The sequence below is a fragment of the Lemur catta genome, chromosome 2, assembly GCF_020740605.2.
Source record: "Lemur catta isolate mLemCat1 chromosome 2, mLemCat1.pri, whole genome shotgun sequence".
NCBI classification, from domain to species: Eukaryota; Metazoa; Chordata; class Mammalia; order Primates; family Lemuridae; genus Lemur; species Lemur catta.
This window is the reverse complement of record NC_059129.1, coordinates 100,800,316-100,821,153: the sequence shown is the minus strand read 5'-3', so window position 1 is coordinate 100,821,153 and position 20,838 is coordinate 100,800,316. Positions and strand designations below refer to the sequence as shown.

General features: G+C 44.7%; 1 protein-coding gene and 2 non-coding genes across 3 annotated transcripts in view; 2 read left to right on the top strand and 1 right to left on the bottom strand.

Moving 5' to 3' along the window:
* The first annotated feature begins 1,092 nt into the window (after positions 1–1,092).
* SCML4 (Scm polycomb group protein like 4) overlaps positions 1,093–20,838 on the top strand; it is a 93,937-nt gene continuing 74,191 nt past the window's right edge. The window contains exon 1 of the mRNA XM_045544121.1: positions 1,093–1,272. The gene's annotated coding sequence lies outside the window, so the exon portion shown is untranslated. The remainder of the gene's footprint in view (positions 1,273–20,838) is intronic.
* Positions 13,324–13,430, bottom strand: LOC123633681. The gene has a single exon (XR_006733707.1). It is a non-coding gene; the product is annotated as a U6 spliceosomal RNA (small nuclear RNA).
* LOC123633668 lies at positions 20,279–20,381 on the top strand. The gene has a single exon (XR_006733694.1). It is a non-coding gene; the product is annotated as a U6 spliceosomal RNA (small nuclear RNA).

Here is a 20,838-nt window from a genome sequence, read left to right as displayed (position 1 = left end):
TTATTTATTTTGAATGCAACTCTGCACATGTATTCACAGAAACCTCAGGTTGTAATTGCATTTTTTTCACTCTCAGTAACGGGCTAAGTTGTGGCCTATGCAGTAATTAACCCTGGTTGATATTTAGTCTGGCTAAATTCGCTTGCTGCTCACCCTAGGGGTAAGCCATATATTTGTAGAATGGATGTTTCATCTTGCAGGAAATACCTGGGAATACCCCAATATCCCAGAGTGAATAAAATGGGCAATGGGAGCCTTTACAAAAAGAAAGGAGAAGAAAAAGTCCTTTCACCGGTATAAATTGATTTGCCACAGAGAATGCAATGAAACACGGGAGATGAATAGGAGCCCTTCTCCTGTTTGAGGACCATTCACCCTCTCCAGGGCTCGAATATGTTGAGAAGGGTAGAAATGCTTGTGCACCTACACACACAGGTCTGGAGCCGAAGTCAGGGTGCAGCTTTAATGAATTGTACACATGTGCTGTAGGTAGCTGCAGAGTTAATATGCACAACCATGGCGTGTTCTCCTGGCAAATGCACAGGCTTTCCTGAACAATGATGCCATTAGGATATTTCTTTTTGTTTTATTTGTGCAAAGTCAAATGTTCGCTCTCTCAGATCACCAATATCTCATAAGCCCAGTGTTGGCCCATACTGCTGCAGGACTGGGACAAAGAGATGATGTTATAGTCTGGTTTCTATGGCAACAGAGGAGGGGCAATGAAAACTGAAATGTTGGAAACACCCATTCTGACAATTGTGACATAATTCAGGTTATTACAAGGACGTAACTACCAAAGAAGCAGGAGTGTCATTACCTTGCAGCTCATGTCGACAAAAAGCTGCACTGCACGTTTCTCTTAGTTGGGCTGCTAGGAGGAAGGAAACACGAGAAACATACACTCACACACGCACACACACACACACACACAGAGGCCTCGTTTTCTGCATGTAAAATGTGTGTGTTCTTTAAAAGCCAGTGGTTGGCTGGTTTTCCGGACATGATGTGGTTGAAGCTGTCATCGTAATGGAAATTCATTGCTGTAGCTATGGTAAATCGAGTTTTCTGCCTGTGCTGAATGCATTAGTCTAATGAGATGTTTGCAGCCGGAGAGCAGGGCTGCTGGAGGCTAACTGTGAGCTACTAACACACGGGTGGAAGATAGCTTTTGTAATACTCGGTTTGCATGTGCCGAAAGTCATCTGTCTTCTGAGTCAACACTCCTGACCCGGTAAACAACCTGATCAGGGCTCTGGTGAACAGCTGTAGGTAAGGGTGTGCTGTTGACACGGGATCCTTCTCTTTTAACCGTCAGCATGACAGGTTACCTGTTTTAGTTTTTCTGGGTTGCATGCCTACGTCTATGGCAATACCCGAGTGTCCTGCACTAAAACCACTGAGCCCAGTAGGTAAACTTTAGTTCCTCCTCTGCAAAATACAATGTTTAATTTCTTAACCAGATCTCAGAGGGGAAGATGTAGCATGGAATTATATAGTTTATAAATTTTGGTTATATACACATTCATTACTCTTTAGCTCTGCATTTAAATATGGAGAAAGTTATTTTATTTTCCAAATGTGGATTCAAATAACCAGCTAACTTCCCCCTCCTCCCCACCTGAGTTAATTTTGCTTTGCTTTGCTTTTTATTTAAAAAATTGTACTATGTCTTGGGATAAAAATATTTACCTAAAATTTGATTATTAAAATAGGTATGTTATGAACATATGGAAGTGTTTTTTTTAACTGAATTTTATTTTGAATATCCCCAATGGAATAGTTCAAGTGTCTTTGTGCTGGTTTTTCCTAATTTACCAGGCACAGGTGAGAATAGTAATTATTGCTAGTTGCTGGTTTTAGTTTTGGAGGGGGGACAAACAGGTGACTGTTGAGTGTTACGAGCAGTTTTCCAAGTTCAAATACAGTCACCTCCTTCCCGGGTGGAGCACTGTGTGCCATGAGGCAGCGTCCACAGGTTCCCCCGAGGCACAAGATGTCCCATCCAGGTCGCCTGCTGGCTGGACAGAAGCAGCGCATAAGGCTGAGGTGCAGGCTGCTGAGTGAGTTGTTTTTCGATAGTTGATATGCTGGAGTCAAAGTTCTTTCCACTATCTGTGACAGTGAATGCGAGGTGGCTCGTTGTGTCGTCTCCAGATTCCATGACAGTACTCGTTAGATAGTCAGTAGCTTTCTGAGAAAGTGGCTTTGTAGTTGGGTTTAAGACACCGTGGTGCCTGGGAAAGTCATGCAGGCACTTCAGAATCGAGATGTTGGTTGTGTATTCCATTTTTCTTCACTTTCAACCAGAGGAATCATTTTTTAAGAGAGAGGGACATAGCTGCTTTTTTCTCAATACTTTTTTTTTTAACATAATAGAATATGGGGAGTGAAAGTGTAACAATAAAAAAGTAACTATAAAGGAATTCTTAGTGTGGTAAACTACCTGGAGGACACAATATTTTTGTGGAGTATTTTTTGTTACTTGGTAGAACTAACCTGAAAAAATGAGAGACTGCTTGAACAGCAGCAGCTGAGTGAACGAAGATTACCTAGAAAATCAGTACTGAGTGATTGTCTCCACAAAATGTTAACGCAGAACCTTCAGTTTTAGGGAAGTTGTTTGGTGGCTTCGAAATCTTTACCTTTTAAACATATTTGTGACAGATTTTCAAAAAATATGAATGTTTTCTTTAGCTCTTTAAATTGTGTGGAGGAACTCTAATATTTTGGTAAATTTATCAGGTTGCTTGATTTGTGGAATTGTAAGAAAGGTACAAATCCCACAAAAGCCCAGTTCTTTTATGTTTAACGTGTTTACATTTCTTCCTTGTGCCACCAAAATCATTTGTATTTTTTGGTGCAAAAAAAGGTAAATGAACAGTAATAGAAAGACAAGAAAACAAGAAGAGAAACAAGAGTAAATTGCTTTTTGTCATTTCTTTGCTTTTGGTGGTGTGTTTTCGAGCCTAGGGAAACCATCAGAAGCAGTTTCACTTTCTGGTTCTCAGGCTCCTGGGGGCCGAGGGTGAAGGCTTGTGCTCTAGCTGCAGGTAAGCTGAGCAGATGAGCCCCCAGAAAACAAGCCAAACCCAAATATTGTCACCCTGCTGTAAGAACTTTCAATAACATTTGCCTGATATAAAAATTCAACCAATACCCCAGAGGACAAAAATAGAATTTTTAAATTTAAAAAATTTTAAATGATGGGAAAATCATAACCAAGATTGCTTTAAATCTCTCATAATGGGGTGGCTTTTATTTATGTGTTTTCAGTCTCAATTTTGGGTCTCAAATTCTTAACTTCCACAAGTTTAAGGAAACATAACTGAAGTTCTCTGAAATCATAACAAGGAATGCTGAGAGAGGACCAACCTTTAGGTGATTCTGGGGAGTTACATTTAGAGTGTTTGGTACATCTGTTTACTATTTTGCATGGCCCGAGGACACATCACACACACATCCACACATCCTTTATGACACGCACCTTGGAGCAACATTTGGTCTGGGCACAGGTGGCAGCTGGATCTGGGAATGCACTCCCGGGGGCCCTGTTGGAGCTTAGCAGGACAGTTTTCCTCCCCAAGTCCGTCCCCTGCCCCGCAAGCCTCAACATCACATGGGTGGACGCCAGGGAGCCCGGCTGTGCTCCCCGCAGCCCACACATCCTGGAGACGGTGGGAGGGGACACTGCCCCTCGCCCTGCTGGGCCGGGAGCTTTAGAATTCCAAGCGCCTCCAGTTCATTCTCCCACTGACCCCTCAGGTCTTATTTGGGGATGGAATGGGAAAGAAGGATAAGGAGATGAGGGAGGCTCCTCTTTTAATCTAATTATCAAGGAGCATAAAATCTGGTCTAACGTTTTGGGTATGAAGTTTGTGAAAGCAATTCCTTCTGGGGTGAACGCACAGACTCCTTTCTTTTGGTGGGCAAATCTGACATTTCTAAGAAGAAGCATTTTAAAAATGCCTCCTTGGACATTTTATGTCTTAATGCTTCAATCTCCCAAAAGGCTAGTTTCAGATTTACACGTTTTTTATGTTTTTGTTGCCTTCAAAAGCAGACAGGTGAGGAAAGACAGAGGGAGATTAAAAACATCCCTGGGAGAAAAAAATCAAAGGGTTTGGTGTAGATATAATGTAACAGAAGCCACCAGGGTGTCTAGCAAATTACTCTAAATTTTAATTAATGACTCACAAAAGCCACACCACAAGTTTTAAAAATTACCCTTTTATCAATAAGGTGATAATTAACTTTCTCTGAAATTAGCAATTCTCTCAACCCGGGGCAGTATGCAGCCTAGTAAGTTCCCTGGAATGCTGCCAATTTTTAACAATTGGTCTTTTGGCAAACCTAATGGATTTTAATTCAAACATCTATTGTGACATTTTCCAACGTGATTCAAAGACCATTAGGATCACCCAAATCATAGTAAAATGTCTAAGGTCAAAAGAGTATCTTGGAATGTTTGAATTGCATTCGAATATGTCGCTTTCTCTTTCTTCATTTTTCCTTTTCTGTCTCCCCCCATCCCCCCCAAAAATCTCTGCCTTTGCAAGAGCACAGTACTCTAGTCTCTGCTCTAAATCTCTGCTAGAGTCTCTGCTGTAAATCGTGGTGGTGAACCCTGCATTTGTTGGTACGCCCATACCCAGTCTGAGCGTTTTGGCTGCCAGCCCACAGGTTCTAAGTGTTTTTCATTGTCGTTACGTTCATCTCGGTTTCAGTTCTGGCAAGGTTTGTTCCTTCATATTTCTGCAAACTCTCACTGCGGTTTGTCAGATGCTGAGCTTTAGATTGAGACTTGAAGAAGAGGAGCTTCGGGGTCATTTTGGACATTCTCACCATGGCTTGCAATGTAGCTTGTTCTCACGTACACACATTAATGTCTGAAGAAGCACAGAGCATTCAGCATTTCAGAGCAGCCTACCCCCAAACAACCCCTTCTGGGCACACACACACACACACACACACACGTGCACACTTCCAGTGCTGCTGGTCACTGGTGGGCGGCACTGAGGGACAGCTTCTTGAGGGCGCTGCTATTTGGCCACAGCAGCTGGAAGGTGAGTGGTGATGGATGCACATCACCCCTTCAGAAGTCAGACCTCCCTCTTCCCTCTGGATTCTTCCACCATTGGCATTGCTGGGCTCCTGCTTCTCTCAGCCAAGACACTCGGCCAGGGCGGGATGTTGGTGACGAGGCTTCCTGCTGGGCTAAGCAGGCAGTTCTGACACAGACAAGAACATCCTTGCCCAGCAGCAAGCAGCGTTTGTGCATTCTGGAATAAATCAGCACTTAGCAATCAGGAGAGGCCCTTTGCTACCACCAGGGAGATAAAACACCTCTTGCTTCTTGGGATGATTACTTCCCAGGCTACTATTTTAGGACAGAAAGGAATTTATTATCCAGTGGCAGCTCTCAGTTTGTATTAAGCTGCAAAGTCATTCCACTGAGTCTGTTTGACACTGAGGCAACAGGAAATATATCCTGAGGTCCACACTGCAGGTTTCCCCAGGGTTACTATTACTACACCAGTTGTACCGGTTGTGTTTTCCGTGGAGTCTGGTGATATGGAACTATGAAAACTCCTATTTGCTCTTCCATCAACTCAGACGTGTTCTACCTACATTTCTGGTTGTGGGGAGGCATATGTGCAATTCTTTTTTTGGCAGCTGCATTTATTGATAAATGGAACTCAGTTCCACCATTGCTGACTTTCAAGAATGATGGCACGTTCCTGCAGCCAGGCAGGATGAGCCTTTGGAGAGAAGGGCTGGGCTGAGGAGTGGTCTTCCTTTCTCCACAAGGCATGCAAGGCAGAAGCAGAGGAATGGAGTTGGCTGTTATGAGAAAACTCATGTCCCAGGGAAAAATCGCATCAGTGCTACTCTTTGAAAGGTGTTCACATTGTCTGCTTAGCCCTACAATGGTGACTTAAGTTTTGGGAGCTGAATATTTGGTTAACAAAGGCCCATGCCCCTTTTCTCTTCTTGTGCTGACCATTATACAGGAAGAACCCTCGTTCTTTCAAAATGGAAACATATGGTTTGAAAGGAATCCTGAGGTAATGTGCTGCCTTTCTTGAAGATGTGTACTAAACTTGGGGACTAATGCTGAACTGGGCAAAGCAAAGAATTGCCCTGGTTGGGTCCAAATCCAGCCCGGGGAAAGTGGCACTGAGCCAAGAGGTGCTGGGACAAAGCACGGAGGAGGGCGCCTATTCCTTCTCCCTTCCAATGAGGACTTGACTGTCATTGTCCCACCTACATCCCTGGTGCAGTTCAGAGAGGATTTATAATAGCTAAGAGTAGCATATGGCTCTCGGCTCACAGACCTTAGGGGACTTTTCTTTTGGGTTGAAGAAAAGACTTTCTCTTTTCCTTTCCTCTTTTGTCCACAGGTCATTCTGGGACATCATCGCTCTGATGAGAAAACCAGGGTTTAATGCTAAGGAGTGTATTTTTCCCTGGTGTCCAGAGCCAGCCCCTGATCCCTCTCGCTGGGCGGCTGGAGTGCTCCGAGAGGCCATGGCCAGGGTTCTACCTTGGATGCAGCCTTCAAGTCGGCCCGGGGCTGGCCTCAGGATTTTAATCCTGTTTTGACAGGCAGCTTTTGCCTTGGTGAATGAGGAAAGGAAGAACTGAAGAGAAAAACACAAGGCTAAAGCCAATGCAGGGGATTCATGCTTTTGGTTTTGGAGATAGGATTTGGAGGTCACGTAACTTAAACAATCCCTTTGGGCCTAACCATTTCTGAGATATTACAGGACTACAAGAATCATGCTCATTCTTTGTGGCTTTCCAAAGAAGAGGCTGAGCTCTTTCCTCCACAGTCCTTTAGGATGCATTGCTCTCATTGTTGGGAAGTCAGGGTGATGCCAAGGCTTTATCAAACAGTTAGCTATGAAGACCTGCTGTCTATTCCATCAAGAGAATAACTCAAAAAGGTTGCATGAGGCATTGAGTTTATTGACCAGTAAAGAACTCCACTGTGGGAACAGATTTCTGTTGTTCTTCAGTCGTGGGAAACCTGTGGTCATCTGTTAGATTCGAGTGAGGTTTGGTTCATGCTGTTGCCACTGTGGCCTGTGCCAGGGGGGTTTGCTTTGAGATTTAGGGTCAAACTCATGGCCATCTGCGCATTGCCCTTTGTATCCGAGTTCTCCCTTTCGGATACCAAAAGATGTTCAAACATATTTGATGATATCACTTTCAAGACCTCATTTGTAAAAAAAACTTCAAGTAGAAAGCTGTAAATGGCTTACAATTTGGGTGTGCAAATTACAGTCAAAGCATAGAAACAGTGAAAAAAAAAACAAACTTGGTTCTAATCTTGAAATCACCACCAACAGTGTGAAAATACAGCTCTTGTTTTGAGTGTTTATGACATAATTAATAGTAAAGACTTAACATAAATAAAGAGCACAAATGGCATGGTGGGGTTATGTTGCTGTCTGATGTGGACATGGCTAATTGGTCCCACAGTGAGAAGCTGTACAACTGTGTGTTGCCTTAATGAGACCAGGTGAGTATAAACTCTCTCCAGGGATGTGAAGTTAGCAACTCCATTTGGGGGGTGATGTGTGTGAGAATGTGTGGGGGCTGAGGATACGCCATAGTGTAGAGGACTGGTTCTTTCTTTCTAGTACCTTCCCTTTTAGTTAGAAATCATTTGGCATGAGCCCAGTCAAGAATAAAGCCACTAAAAGTGCTCTAATAACAGAGCAAGAAAAATTCCATTCAGAGAGGTTTGTCTAATACACATTTTCCTGGAAGCAGCCCTCATCTCTGCTCAGGTCAAGTGCTGAGAAACTGTGTTCTTATTAATTGGCTTGAGACCAGGGTGGTGTGGAATAAACTGGAAGTATAATCATTTAAAAATATATATTTCTGGGTATGGGTTATGTCATTGTTTTTATGACTCTATTTGACATTTTCATGCCTGAAGAAAAAAAAATTTCTGTAGGACCAAAGACCCAGCTGGTCCTTGTAGATTTCTAACAGCAGGTAGTGTAGGTTACAGAGCTTCCTGGACAATGTTACGCAAACCTAAGCTACCCCTTGGCAGAGATTTCCTGTATTCTGCTGTATGCTTTGTGGATCGACTACCAGTCTCCAGGGGTTTTCTTTCTCATCCCTGAGAATACAGATTTGGGATGGAGTAAGGAGAATTCCTACTAGAACCGTGGATCCACTGAAGTCCTGGACCATTTTTCTAGGCAGCTCACTCCTCTGGGGAAGCTGGAAAATTAAAATAATAACCAAAATAATGAGCTTGAGTGAAAAACATCTAACATTCAAAGAAAGAGTTAAAAGCAAAAACCTGTACTGTGAGAAGTGGTCTCTAAGTGAATCTCAGCTACTTAGACTGGATGGGGTTTGAAGGCCTCCCTCCCAGGGCAAGGCTCTTCCTGGTGTCTCTGAAGCATGCAGACGCTATCCTTCCTTTGTTAGGAAGCTCCAGTTGTTAGGAAAGGCATCTTTCCCCACCAGAACTTCTCCAGTAACTTCTTCCTCCTCTGAGGGCCTACTTTTGTCCTCAGAGCTGCACAGAATAAATCTAAATGGAGCCACCTGGATTCCAACTCAGAAAAGCCAGTTTAATGGTGACCAGCATGACCCAGGGCAAGTACGCTGATGTCCCTGAGCCTCCCTGAACCTCCCCTCCAACCTGGGGATGGTATTCCTTGTCAGTTCCCACTGCTGAGCGGTGCAAAGGAAACGGTATTTGGAAGAGGGCGTTGTAAACCATAAGTGCTGTAGGATGGTAAAAAATACACGTTTGCATTTACTGAGCATTATATGCTCAGGGATGCCGAGGGATGCTCTAAACATGCTTCATCTTGTTTATCTTGTTTAATCCGCACTGGAAGTCAACACAGGAAAGGTCTTTTTATCTCTAGCACACAGATGGAGAAACTGAGGCTTGTCTTAAAGAACGTGTTGAGGGCCACGTGGCCATGTGACGTCCGCCGCATCTTTCCTTCCCCAGTTTGAGGCGTGCACGGGAGCGCCCTGCCCTTTCACCTGCGAGGGCTGAGGAGAAAGAGCCCTTTCATGCTCCACAGCCAGCTGCTCCCCTTGGCCCGGCTGGGCTGTTCCATGTCTGGCAGGTTCCAGAAAGGAAATGATTCCCCCGTGTTTCCACTGGGAAAGGCATTTTGATCCATAGTAAACTTCTTTTAAAGCAGTGGGCTCTCAGTCCTGTCAGACTCAACCCCTGTTTTTATTACATATTTTTTTAGCGCCCTGTTTACCATCCTGAGTGAAATGCCCAGATAATGTACTCCACCTGCACCCATATTTTAAGAAAATGGAATATAATGTCATAGACAAAATACAAAGAGGAATGAAGGCAAAGCAATTCATTGTTGCTTCCGGTGCAGGGGCCGGGGCCTGGACAACAATGAGGTGGCCAGGTGCTGACACCTGCCCCAAAAGTTCAGTGTGGGCCACCCCGTCAACATAGCTTAAAACTGATGGGGGGAGCAGGTGGCTCAGATAACACCAGCTGCTGCTGCTGTTGGTGACATGATTTTCCAAAATGATAAACAACTCTTGGAATTCTGAACAAAATAGAGAACAATCTTCCCTCAATTTATGCACTAACTGTATTCCTGGAAAGTAAAGGGTCTGTTACAGCTGAGTAGAAATACATGGTGCTTATATGTAAACGGAAGTGAGTCCTAGGTTCAGAAAAGCGGGTGTTTTTGTGCGGTGAGACAATGCTTTCCTGGCCTGGGGCTGCTCCATCCACTGCGGGACACCCAGCGCCCCTGGTCTCTGCCTTCTAAGTGCCAGTAATGCCCACTCTGCCCCCGACATCGTGCCAGATAGAACCAACGCCAACACATTTCCAAAATGCCCCTCTACAGGGGAGGTTCCCACCCCTGCTGAGCACCTGTGGACCAGAGCGGCCACTCAAACTCCTGAACACTCCGGTTAGTTATGGCTTAGGAAAAAGATGGTTCTGTTTTGCCAGTTCCCTTGGATGATCATTATGTGGCGCCCTCTCAAAGATTAGGGCAGGAATTCTGGGATGCCCTTTAGGAAGATGCTTGCTAATGAATTTCCTCTAAAATTGCAGCCTTAAGCTAAATGAGAAGACCATTTCTATCATAATCCTTCAGATTATGATTAGGTTTCAATACAAATATAGTGTTAAAATGCCTTTGTAAAACCTTTACTGTTCTATGAGTTGGCTTGAAAGTATCAGCGCTTACTGAGGGACAGGAATGCTCCAGGCACTGTAGTGTCCACACAATAGCCCTATAAGATTATCAGTGTTCCATGTCACAGACAAAAAAGCAGATATTTAGTGAGTTTAAACAACTGGCTCAAAGTCACCCCATGAGTGGTACAAGTGAGTCTCAAAAACAGGAGCGTCTGAGTCCCAAACCTGTGCGTGTGTTCCAGTGTGACCTGCTTCCTGCATTAGTTGTGGACACATGGTGCACTTTTGTCCATGATGTAGAAATCTCATGTCTGAGGACTTTCTCCTTGTTCAGTACATAAGCATGTGGTAGAGGAATAAAGATGGCCACAAATTCTTTGATGTTCCTTCCATGGACACGTGGGGTCTAATTTCCTTCTCCGTTGTCCAGGCTAGAGTGCCATGGCATCAGCCTAGCTCACAGCAACCTCAAACTCCTGGGATCAAGCAATCCTACTGCCTCAGCTTCCCGAGTAGCTGGGACTACAGGCATGCGCCACCGTGCCCAGCTAATTTTTTCTACATATTTTTAGTTGTCCAGCTAATTTCTTTCTATTTTTAGTAGAGACAGGGTCTCGCTCTTGCTCAGGCTGGTCTCGAACTCCTGAGCTCAAACGATCCGCCTGCCTCGGCCTTCCAGAGTGCTAGGATTACAAGCGTGAGCCACTGCACCCGGCCTGAAGTAGCTTTTAATGCAGCACCTGTTAATCACAACACATAGTAATGGCATTCTTCCTGTTGGATTGTGTATTATTTTTGATGCATAGTTAAGAAGGATCTGGCTGGGCACAGTGTCATGCACCTGTAGTCCCAGCAACTTGGGAGGCTGAGGCAGGAGGATCACTTGAGGCTGATCCTCAAGGATCACTTGAGGCTATAGTGAGCTGTGATTGTGCCACTGCACTCTAGCTTGGGTGACAGAGTAAGACCGTGTCTCTAAAAAAAAAAAAAAAGAAAAGAAGTGTGTGTTTCCAGGGGGAGTGCCATTTTAATAAGTGTGTGTTTAATTTTACAGTTAGTTTATATAGTTACATTTTTGACAATAAATATGTGATTTGAATTTATGTGTGACAAAGCTTCATTTAAAAATGTATTTATTTAAATAGTCCATTTAAAGATTCAGTTAAATATTAAAAATACAGGAGGTATGTTAGTTAGGGTTCTCCAGAGAAACAGAACAAATAGAATGTGTGTGTGTGTGTGTGTGTGTGTGTGTGTGTGTGTGTGTGTGTGTGTTGCGTGCAAAGGGATCTATCATAAGGAATTTGCTCACGTGATTATGGAGCCTGAGAAGTCCCAAGATCTGCATCTGGCAAGCTGGAGCCCCGGGAGAGCCTGTGGTATAGCTCAGTCCAAAAGCCAGCAGGCTCCGATCTGCTTGTTTAGCTGCAAGGGCCCCTCTTGTTTAGACGATGCTGTGTGGCACCATCAATTTCACTCACCCACGGCCTGCTTTTTGTGAATTTGTGTCCAAACTGCCCCAGTAGCAGGATAAAAAGTCTTTAGGTCAGCAATTTTATCTCTTTGGTCTCTTTTAACTAGAAATGTCATTGCAGAACAGAAACTCAGTGATGGGAGCTTCAGCGGGATTGAAGAAGACACACCTTTTGTTTAGGGTGATGCCTTTTGATTGGGGTATTTGGGGGCAGCCCTCAGCTTACTCAGAGTGCTGCAAATCAGTGTGACTTGTTTCTGCTCCTACCCCCTTAATGATGAGCTGTGGCAGGACTAGAGAGAGAACTGGGGTAGGTTGATTCAGAAAGTCTCCCCAAGTGCTAGGGTGACAGGCATGAGCGCCAGGCCTGGCCCTTAATTAGCTTCTCAAAGGCCCTGTCTCCAAATATTGTCAATTGGGGGCTGGGGCTTCAACATATGATTTTTTGGGGAGTGGAGGGCAAAATTCAGTCCTGAATAATGCTTATCTTAGCATTTCATCTGTTTTCCTCCACTTCCCTGTAAACTATCTTAACTGTGCCTCATAACAGGCCTCTCAGCACTTAGCAAATACCCGCATTTCTTTGAATGTTAGGCCAGTCACATTCCTGTGGCACATACTCCAGGTGGCTGAGGGACTTCACAAAGGTTCCAGCTCTCTCCCAGGGCAGAGGAGGGGATCTCATGTCCCCAAATCCCTTTTAAAGGGAAACTGGAATCTCCACCTATCTCCTCCTTCCCCAGCCCCTAGCCAAAAGCCCCCTCCCTCCTTCCAGCAGCAAATGTTCACAAAATCCTTAAAACTAGTGAAACCCAGCAAGCAGAGCTGTACTGACAGTCTAGCGTCCCCCAGAGCTCATGCTTGGAGGCAGTCCCCACTGTGCGTTCTGTCTCTCCCAGTGGGACACAAGACCCATCCCCCAGAAGTCAGGGGACATCCTAAGCTGCTTCATGTGCCAACTGGGAGGGAGAGTCTTGAGGATAAGGATTCTTTCTGAGTGAAATTTATTAATCTAACTTTCATCCCTTTAACTAACATCCCTTTTCTTGAACTCTTCAACCTGGGGTTTTCCTTCAGTTCTTGAGAGATTAACTTGTTGAAATGAATAATAATTATTGTGGTCTGAATTTGGAAACTCTGATCTTCTGAGGCGCTGGATTGTGTCTCATGAGGTGGTAACAAACTTTGTTGCACGGAGACTGAGGTGCGCAAAGTTAAATGATTGCTGCAGTATCCATTACAGTGTCAGGATTGGTACAAAAGTCCTTCATGCTTCTGTCCCAGGCCAGAGCCATTGTCAACTTTAGCCCGTAAAGTTTTCCTAGACACCCAAATTTGAGGATGGGCAAGATGGGATGATGGAACATGGAGAAGTCTGAAAATGCATTATTTGTGATGTGTGACTCAAGTACTCTGCTTACTCACATTTGGTAGTGTGAGTTGAGTTTGACCTTGGCCTATCACAGTTGTGGGTGACATCCCACGCGTTGCAAGGAAGCACCCAGAGAACCAGTGCCACCTGACTGAAGACTTCCAGGGGCTTCTGGGCCCCACCCAGCATGGGGAGGGCCATAGTGAGGAGAGTGAGAGTGAGCGTCCTTGGCCGTGGGCTTCTTACCTGATAGCGACAGCTCCTCCTTTGCACCACCCAGGGTTGAGGCATCAAGATTTTTTTTTAATAGAAAACTTCATGAATTTGTGTGTCATCCCTGCACAAGGTCCATGCTAATCTTCTCTGTATCACTCCAATTTTAGTATATGTGCTGTGGAAGCAAGCACAGTGTCCAGATGGTTGTGTGAGCCTCCAGGACGGAGGCCGGTGCTCACAGTGGCACCAGGGCTGTGCCCTCTCAGCCCAGGAGTGGCCCCTTCCCCACTGACCACGAGAGCGTGGTGTCTGGCATAGACAGGTGTCCACATGTTTTCTGGAGGGATCAGTGGGTGTATGGACAGAGAGAGGGGGACGGATGATTATGTGAGGGGTTATGTACCTGAGGACCTGCCTGACTACCCCTCTGAGTTCCAGTTTGGAATCTCAACTCTTTTAATGCCATCTCCACAGACCTGTTCTACCAGCACCCTATACTCAGCGTTCCCAAAACTGACTCATCATTGGACCCCCTCCCCATGACTCCTCCTTCTCCTTTCTCCTGTCTTCACATAAGGTATCACTGCTTTCCCAGCTGTCCAAGGTGATAGTTTCAGAATCCCAAACCCTCCTCACCTCATGCTTTCAAATCGAACACCAAGTCCTAATGGGTGCTACTTTCAAACGAGTTTCCTGCATCCCCCTTTATCACCCCTTGGCTGGCCTCGCTGAGGTTCACTAGTGCTGTTCACTCTCTGCCCTTAGTTTCTCCTCCCTTTAACCCACTTTGCACATTGCACCAAGGTTATCTTTTTAAGACACAGATCTGATTGTCTTACCCCATTTCTGCTGCTATAACAAATTACCTTAGATTGGGCAATGTATAAACAATAGAAATTGATTTTTCATGGTTCTGGGAAGTTCAAGATCAAAGCACCAGCAGGACTGGTGTATGGTGAGGGCTGCTCTCTGCTTTCAAGATGACCCTGGTTGCTGTGTCCTCCAGAGGGGAGGAACGCTGAGTCCTCACCTGGGGAAGGGACGGAAGGGCAAGGGAGCGCCCCTTTCTACCCTCCTAAGGGTGCCAATCACATTCATGAGGGCAGAGCCCATGTGTCTTAATCACCTACCAAAGGCCACACCTCTTAATATTGTTACACTGGGGATAAGTTTCAACATGGATTTTGGAGGGGACAAAAACATTCAAACCATAGCACTGATATAGTCACTCAGGTGCTTCAAAGTCTCAGATAGGTTCCATTGCTTACATTAATGGTTGCCTAGTGTTTTGCTTGTGTTCTCCATTATATCATCCCTACGTGTATATATATATGTTATTTATAATTACTTAATTATAAATAATTCTTGAGTTTATATCCCCAACATATGTATATTCATAGATTATGTACATACCACTATATTGACATACTATGCATATTATAAAACATATGCAAAAATTTGAAATCAAGGTGTCAGTTGGGCAAAAAAATAAATAAAAATTAAATTAAATTAAAAAACATATGCAAAAATAGAAATGAAAAAGACTACATGAGCCTTTTGCCTTTCCTCATACATTCTCAAGGCCTCTGTGTTTTTTTCACTTTCTCTTCCACTGTCCTGGAATTCTCTTCTCTGATTTCTCCATGTGATGAAACTGTGTTTGTCAAGACGCCACGCCACACTTCTCTCCTCAGACCCTGATTCCCCACACAGACTTCCTTGGTGCCACCTTTATATATAGTGTGTAGATCCTTAACCCTCTCTTGCTGCGTGATTTGAGAGCACCTTTCTGGCGGGCAAGGAGGAAGAAGGAAGGTATTGGTCTGTATGTCCCTGTTGCTGCCAAGAACATTGTACATTGTGACAGTAACGTATCTTCCCTTCCTTGTCAAACGTTCCAGAGAGGTTTCCCCCCCTCAGCTCTCCGCTGACTCCAGGAAAAGTGTGTCTCCTGCAGAGGAGGTGGAAGCCGGCAGTCAGACAGACACAAAGGGTGGGGCAAGAGGCACAAAAGTAAACTTAATTCCGAATATCAAGCAATTAGGCTAATGTGATTTAGAACAACACGATCAGTGAAGTTTGTGTTTATGTTCCCCTCAGACTGTAATTAACTCATGGAAGTGCTGTAGGTTGTTCAATTTTAGTAAACGGATAATAGAACTGTTCTTTGAAATAAAAGCAGTGCCAACAACCTAGTCATTTTACAGTAGCGTGAATGGAAGATAATTACAGCTGGAGACAACGTAGCCCCTTCCAGTGCAAGAACACCAGCCGATTGTCTTCATTGTCTTCGGCGGGGAGTTGCTGTGAGCACAAATTGCGCAGAAGTTTATGTGTGCCGCGGGGAAATGGCAGAACACTCTCCCCATGTAGCCGGGAGAGTGCTTAACTCACTTTTTAGATATTCCCACCAGTGTCCTTTAGGGAATTGTGCTAATAAATATGACAATAACGTTATAATGGGACAAGAAAGGCTGACGCAGCGTTTTGTTAATTTGTGCTCCATATTAGTCGGGAGCTTTGTAACCCCTGAGCAATGAAACAGGAGCATATTGGTTCTACTGTAGGCATTTTAATTAGAGGTCCTGGGAATTTCTGTGCCGTGGCAGCTGAGTGAGACCCGGCCCCACAAAGTTTACCCAGGGCGAGCTTTCCTCTGGCCCTCAGTGGCCATTAAAAGGTCTTGCCAGAGGCAGGGGTCTGGGGGAGGGGACGCAAAGTTTCTAGGCAGGGGGGAGGAGGGGGAGGAGGAGGAGGAGGAGGGCTGGCATCCAACAGCAATTAGCTACTCAGCTGTCAGCACCCAGAACCCTTGTTTTAACAACGTGGCGGCGAAGATTGACAGAAATGGCTCGACCCCATGATGGATCCCAAAGCATTTTTAAAAAGGCTCTTTTTCCTCTGCTACCTTTTCATAATTTGGCTTAAATACAATGCAAGAATAAAGACATCATAAATCAAACGCTGTTAGCACACCGGTCCCTGAAATTTATGGGTATTCAGCAAAAAAAGCTTAGGAACATTTCAACAAATAATTTTCCGGTCCCCTAAGACTCATTTAAATTTCCCTCCTCTCCCTCCCCTGGTGCTGATGCGAGTCTCTGGCTGCCAGCTCTGTATCGCAGGAGCACCTGAGCCGGGGTGCAGGGGCCACCTCTGTCTCTGGGGGTGGGCCTGACACCCTGCCTAGCTACAGGCACCCTGTGGGCAAAGAGCCAAGAGCCCAGAGAAAGAGATGGCAGCTGCCCTCGGGTCAGGTGTGCAGCCCTGGAAGTGTCTGGGTCCACCAGCCCCGGGCCTCCGACCCTGTCTCTTTCTTTCCCCTTTAGTCCTGGGGCTGGGAGGCTGGGGTGGGAGCTTCAGTGGGAGGTGGTGGGATTATTTGGAGGCAAGGGGGGCTCACTGCCAGGCCAGGATGGGAACTCAGTACTCAAAACCAGTGACGGCTCAGTGCCAGCTTTGGAGGCCCTACGCTAAGTCCTGCGAGGACCAGGGAAGAGCAGTGGGCTCACCAGAGGAGCATTAAGGAGCAGAACCACCATTATGTTCAGGGTAGTCAACAGAGCTCACTACGTCAGTGGAGAAGTAGAAACCAGTGGGTGGCGTTACTTATATTTGGTAGTCAATTTGTGGACTTGACAAATTACTAAGCACTGATGATGGGCAAGGCACATGGAGCAACTTACTCTGACATGCAGAGAGACAAAGTCAGGCGAGTGTCCACAAGGACCAGAGCTGGGTCTCCTGCTCTCCAAGGATCACCTCCTCCAGGAAGCCTCCCTTCCCTCCTCTAGCCCACGTGCTTACTCTGCACCCCAATCCCCTGCTCTCTCAGGTTGGAGCTTAGCTATCGTGGTGTGTGTGTGTGTGTGTGTGTGTGTGTGTGTGTGTGTGTGTGTGTGTGTTGTCCCCACTTCAAGGACAGCTTCTGTCTCCTCTCCTAGCACACACAAGGCTCTGTGGTGCAGCACTGTGCTCCGGTGGGCTGGGGTTTGAATTGCAGTCCCACACTGCCTGGGGCAGCGGGCGGGAATCTCCTGTTTCTTCTCTCCCAGCCTCAGCCTTCTGGCCGTTAGGGAGGAGATGGGGGTGCCTGTATCACAGGCTGCTGTGAGGAGCAGAGGGGCACGGGTTGAATGCTCTGAATGGGGTACAGATCGCCAGGCTGAGCTCTTACTCATTGTTCACCAGGAAAAAAAATCTCTGTTCCGACTGTCCTTATGTTGAAAAGGGGCCCTTGAAGCTGGAAACTGCCTGGCCCCTCATTGTGTGGGAAAAGTGGAGGAGGCAGTAGGCACAGGCCCTGCTGTGGCCTGGGGTTAGGTCTCATTTCATCCACGCTCTGAGGCTGGTGGGAGCGTAGAGATGACACTCACAACCGTGGCCCTCTCTGTGTGAACCCCTCAGCTCCGATGCTCTCTGACGCCCAGCCAGTCCTGGTTCTCCACGGAGAGAATATCTGTCAGATTTTAATACTATTGTTCCTATTATAATTAGGACTATTATATTTCAGAACCAGCTGGTTTCTCAGCGGGTCTCGTTGCCAATATTGTAGCCACTTTGAGCTCTTAGATCTGAGCACCTATAAAATAGCTCACACATATGTAAAACTTTGCGTCACTCTTCGCTGAGCTAAGTTGGAAAATTTACAGTTTATAAGAACACAGAGTCAAGTTGAAAATGTGGCTTTGGCTGAGTCTGGGCATAATTGGGGTTTCAGGTGTAGTTTGACAACTTTCATCTAACAGAAACACCAGGGCCCATAAAACCAGGCCAGTGTCAGGCATTCAAGGTGTTGCATTAAGAATTCTCACAGTGGCTGCCATTCTTCACTTGTATTTAAATGGGGCTATTAAAATGGCAGCACGTGATGCTTTAAAAAGGCCACAATCTCCATCCTCTTCACAATTAGTGAGAATAAGCATGCTGCCAAAAAGATGGTATCTGATGATTTCTTACTCATGCATTCATATTTTCTTAGTATCTGTTGACATCCCTGTATTTAGGCACTGTCCTGGAATGAAAGGTAAGTAGGCTGTGGTCCTAGCCTTCATGGTGGTACCTGATGGTATAGTAGAGGGTTGACACACATTTTCTACAAAGGGTCAGTTGGCAAACCTTTCCTACTCGGGGGGCCATGTGGTTTTTGCCGACATCACCCTCCACAGCAACACCACGCCCCCTCCTCACCCCTCACTCTCCAGCCCTTCCACCTCCCTCAAGCCCACTGAACCCTCTTCTCTCCCTGTGCCCACCAGCTCCTCACCTGGAAAACAGGTAGCAATGCCTACAGGACAGGCTGCGCGTGAGGATTAGCTCTGGCTCCTGCTGCCACATTAGAAATGTTAGTCTGCACCCTCCTTTCCTCCCCCCTTTTCAAGTTAGCCTGTGCCCAACTCCTACTTGAACGTTTGCCCCAAGACTTTTATCCACTTAGCTCTTTCTCTTGAACATTCAATCTTTCCCTGCTGCTTTGTTACACTTTGCCCATGAACACACTTAGGTTTCCTCTATTTAAAAGAGGGATGAAAAGAAGAAGAGGATGGAAAAAACAAACCCCTGTTTGACCTGACATCTCTCTCTAGCTATTCTTCTTTCTCTCTTTTATCCAAATGGTCTCCAGCTGCCTTACAACCCCCCCCCCATTACTTCTCTTTATTAATTTCTGTTTCTTCCTTGTGCTTTTCCTTTTGGAGACAGGCTATGGTGTGGAAAAGGGGGGCATTAAGGACAAGCACACGGGTCCACGTTACCATTTACAGTGGCACAGACCCTGGGCCACCGGCATAGCGCCCAGGTCCTTACCTTTCAATGGGAACAATGAGGCATTCAGAGGGAGTTAGGAGAATTCAAGGCGTGGTCATCAAAAGCTGAAAGCTCAGGGGCCTCCTTCCCTGGGGAGGAGTGGTGGCTGTATGGATAGGGTGGATATAAGGATTGGGTGGTGGACAGAGAACAATAAATAGGTTTATTGTTCCAAAAAGTACCTAATACAGTACTCTGAGTTGGGAAACATTCCCAGACATTTTCCTTTTCTTTTTCTTTTTTCATTTTTGCTAAGACTTGGAAAAAAGCAATATGGGGTTCGAGTCATGTAAAAATGGGTAGGAGCCCAGGTTGGTTTCATTTAGTCATCGAGTCAGCACATACTTACTCAGTGCCAGCCACGTGTTCACCCCTGTGACAGGCCTGGGGTACAAAGATGGAGAAGACAAGGTCCTTCCCGAGAGAAGCTCTCATTCTGGTTTGGGGTGCAGAAAAGGGAGCCGGGCAGGCCACACATGAGTCCCTTACACTGAGGAACACCTGCGGAGGGGAGGGCCGTGGGAAGGAAACGACCATTTAAAATACGTTAAATGGCTTAAGGAAAAGAGATGGCTATTTCAGAAGAGAAGCAGAAACTCTAAAAATAAAAAGAGGTAGAAATTAAAATTCTAGAACTGAAAAATACAACAAGTATTAACATGATAATAAGGAAGGATAATAATTATGACCATTGATGTCAATAAATTCAACAAACAGCTTCTTGAAAAACACAACTACCCAAATCTGACATAAAGATGAAATACAAAACCATAATAGCCTTCTACGTTTTTAAATAAATTAAATCTGTAATTAAAAGCCTTCCCACAAATGTCTTCCCACAAATTGAAAACCTTCCCACCTTCAGACTCAGATGACTTCAGTGGTGCATTCTATCAAATATTTGAGTGAGAAACAATGTCTTACATAAAATCTTTGAGAAAATAGAGGAGAAGGACATACTTTCCCTGCCCCCTTTTTTAGAGGACACCATAATCCTGTCAGCAAAATAAACAAGGATATTATAAGAAAAGAAAATTATAAGCCAATATTTCTCATAAACATAGATGCAAAAATCCTTAAAAACTTATTAGCAAATAAAATTCATCAGTTCATAAAATGGATAGTAGATCATGACCAAGTAGAGTTTATTTCAGGAATGCAAGTTTATTTAGCATTTTAAAGCCATTAATGTAATTCTCCACAATAATAGAGTAAAAGGTAGAAATTATCATACTTGCTTCGGCAGCACATGTACTAAAATTGGAATGATACAGAGAAGATTAGCATGACTCCTGTACAAGCAAAACATGCAAATTCATGAAGTATTCCATATTTTTAAATGAACAACTTAAACAATGGTAGAAATGATATGATCATCTCAGTAGATGTAGACAAAGCATTTACAAAATTCAATGTCCATTCATAATTTTTTTTAAAAAATCTCTTAGGATACTAGGAATAAAAGAAACTTTTTCAATCTGATAAAATGGATACCTAAAGATAACATCATACTTAAAATATAGAAAAATTTTCCCCTAAAATCAGGAACAAGCAAGAATGTCCTCTCTCACTACTTATATTTAACATTATTCTGGAGTTTCTAGCCACTGTAACAAGGCAAGAAAAAAAATTTTGAAAAAAATTAAAAGGCAAAAAGATTGAGAAAAATTAAATACAATTTTTAACTCACAGATGATATGACTGTGTATATGGAAAATCTAAAGGAAGGTATAAAAAAACCTTTCTAGATCTGGTCATTTAGAAGTAGTTTACTAGTAGGATACAAAGTCAATG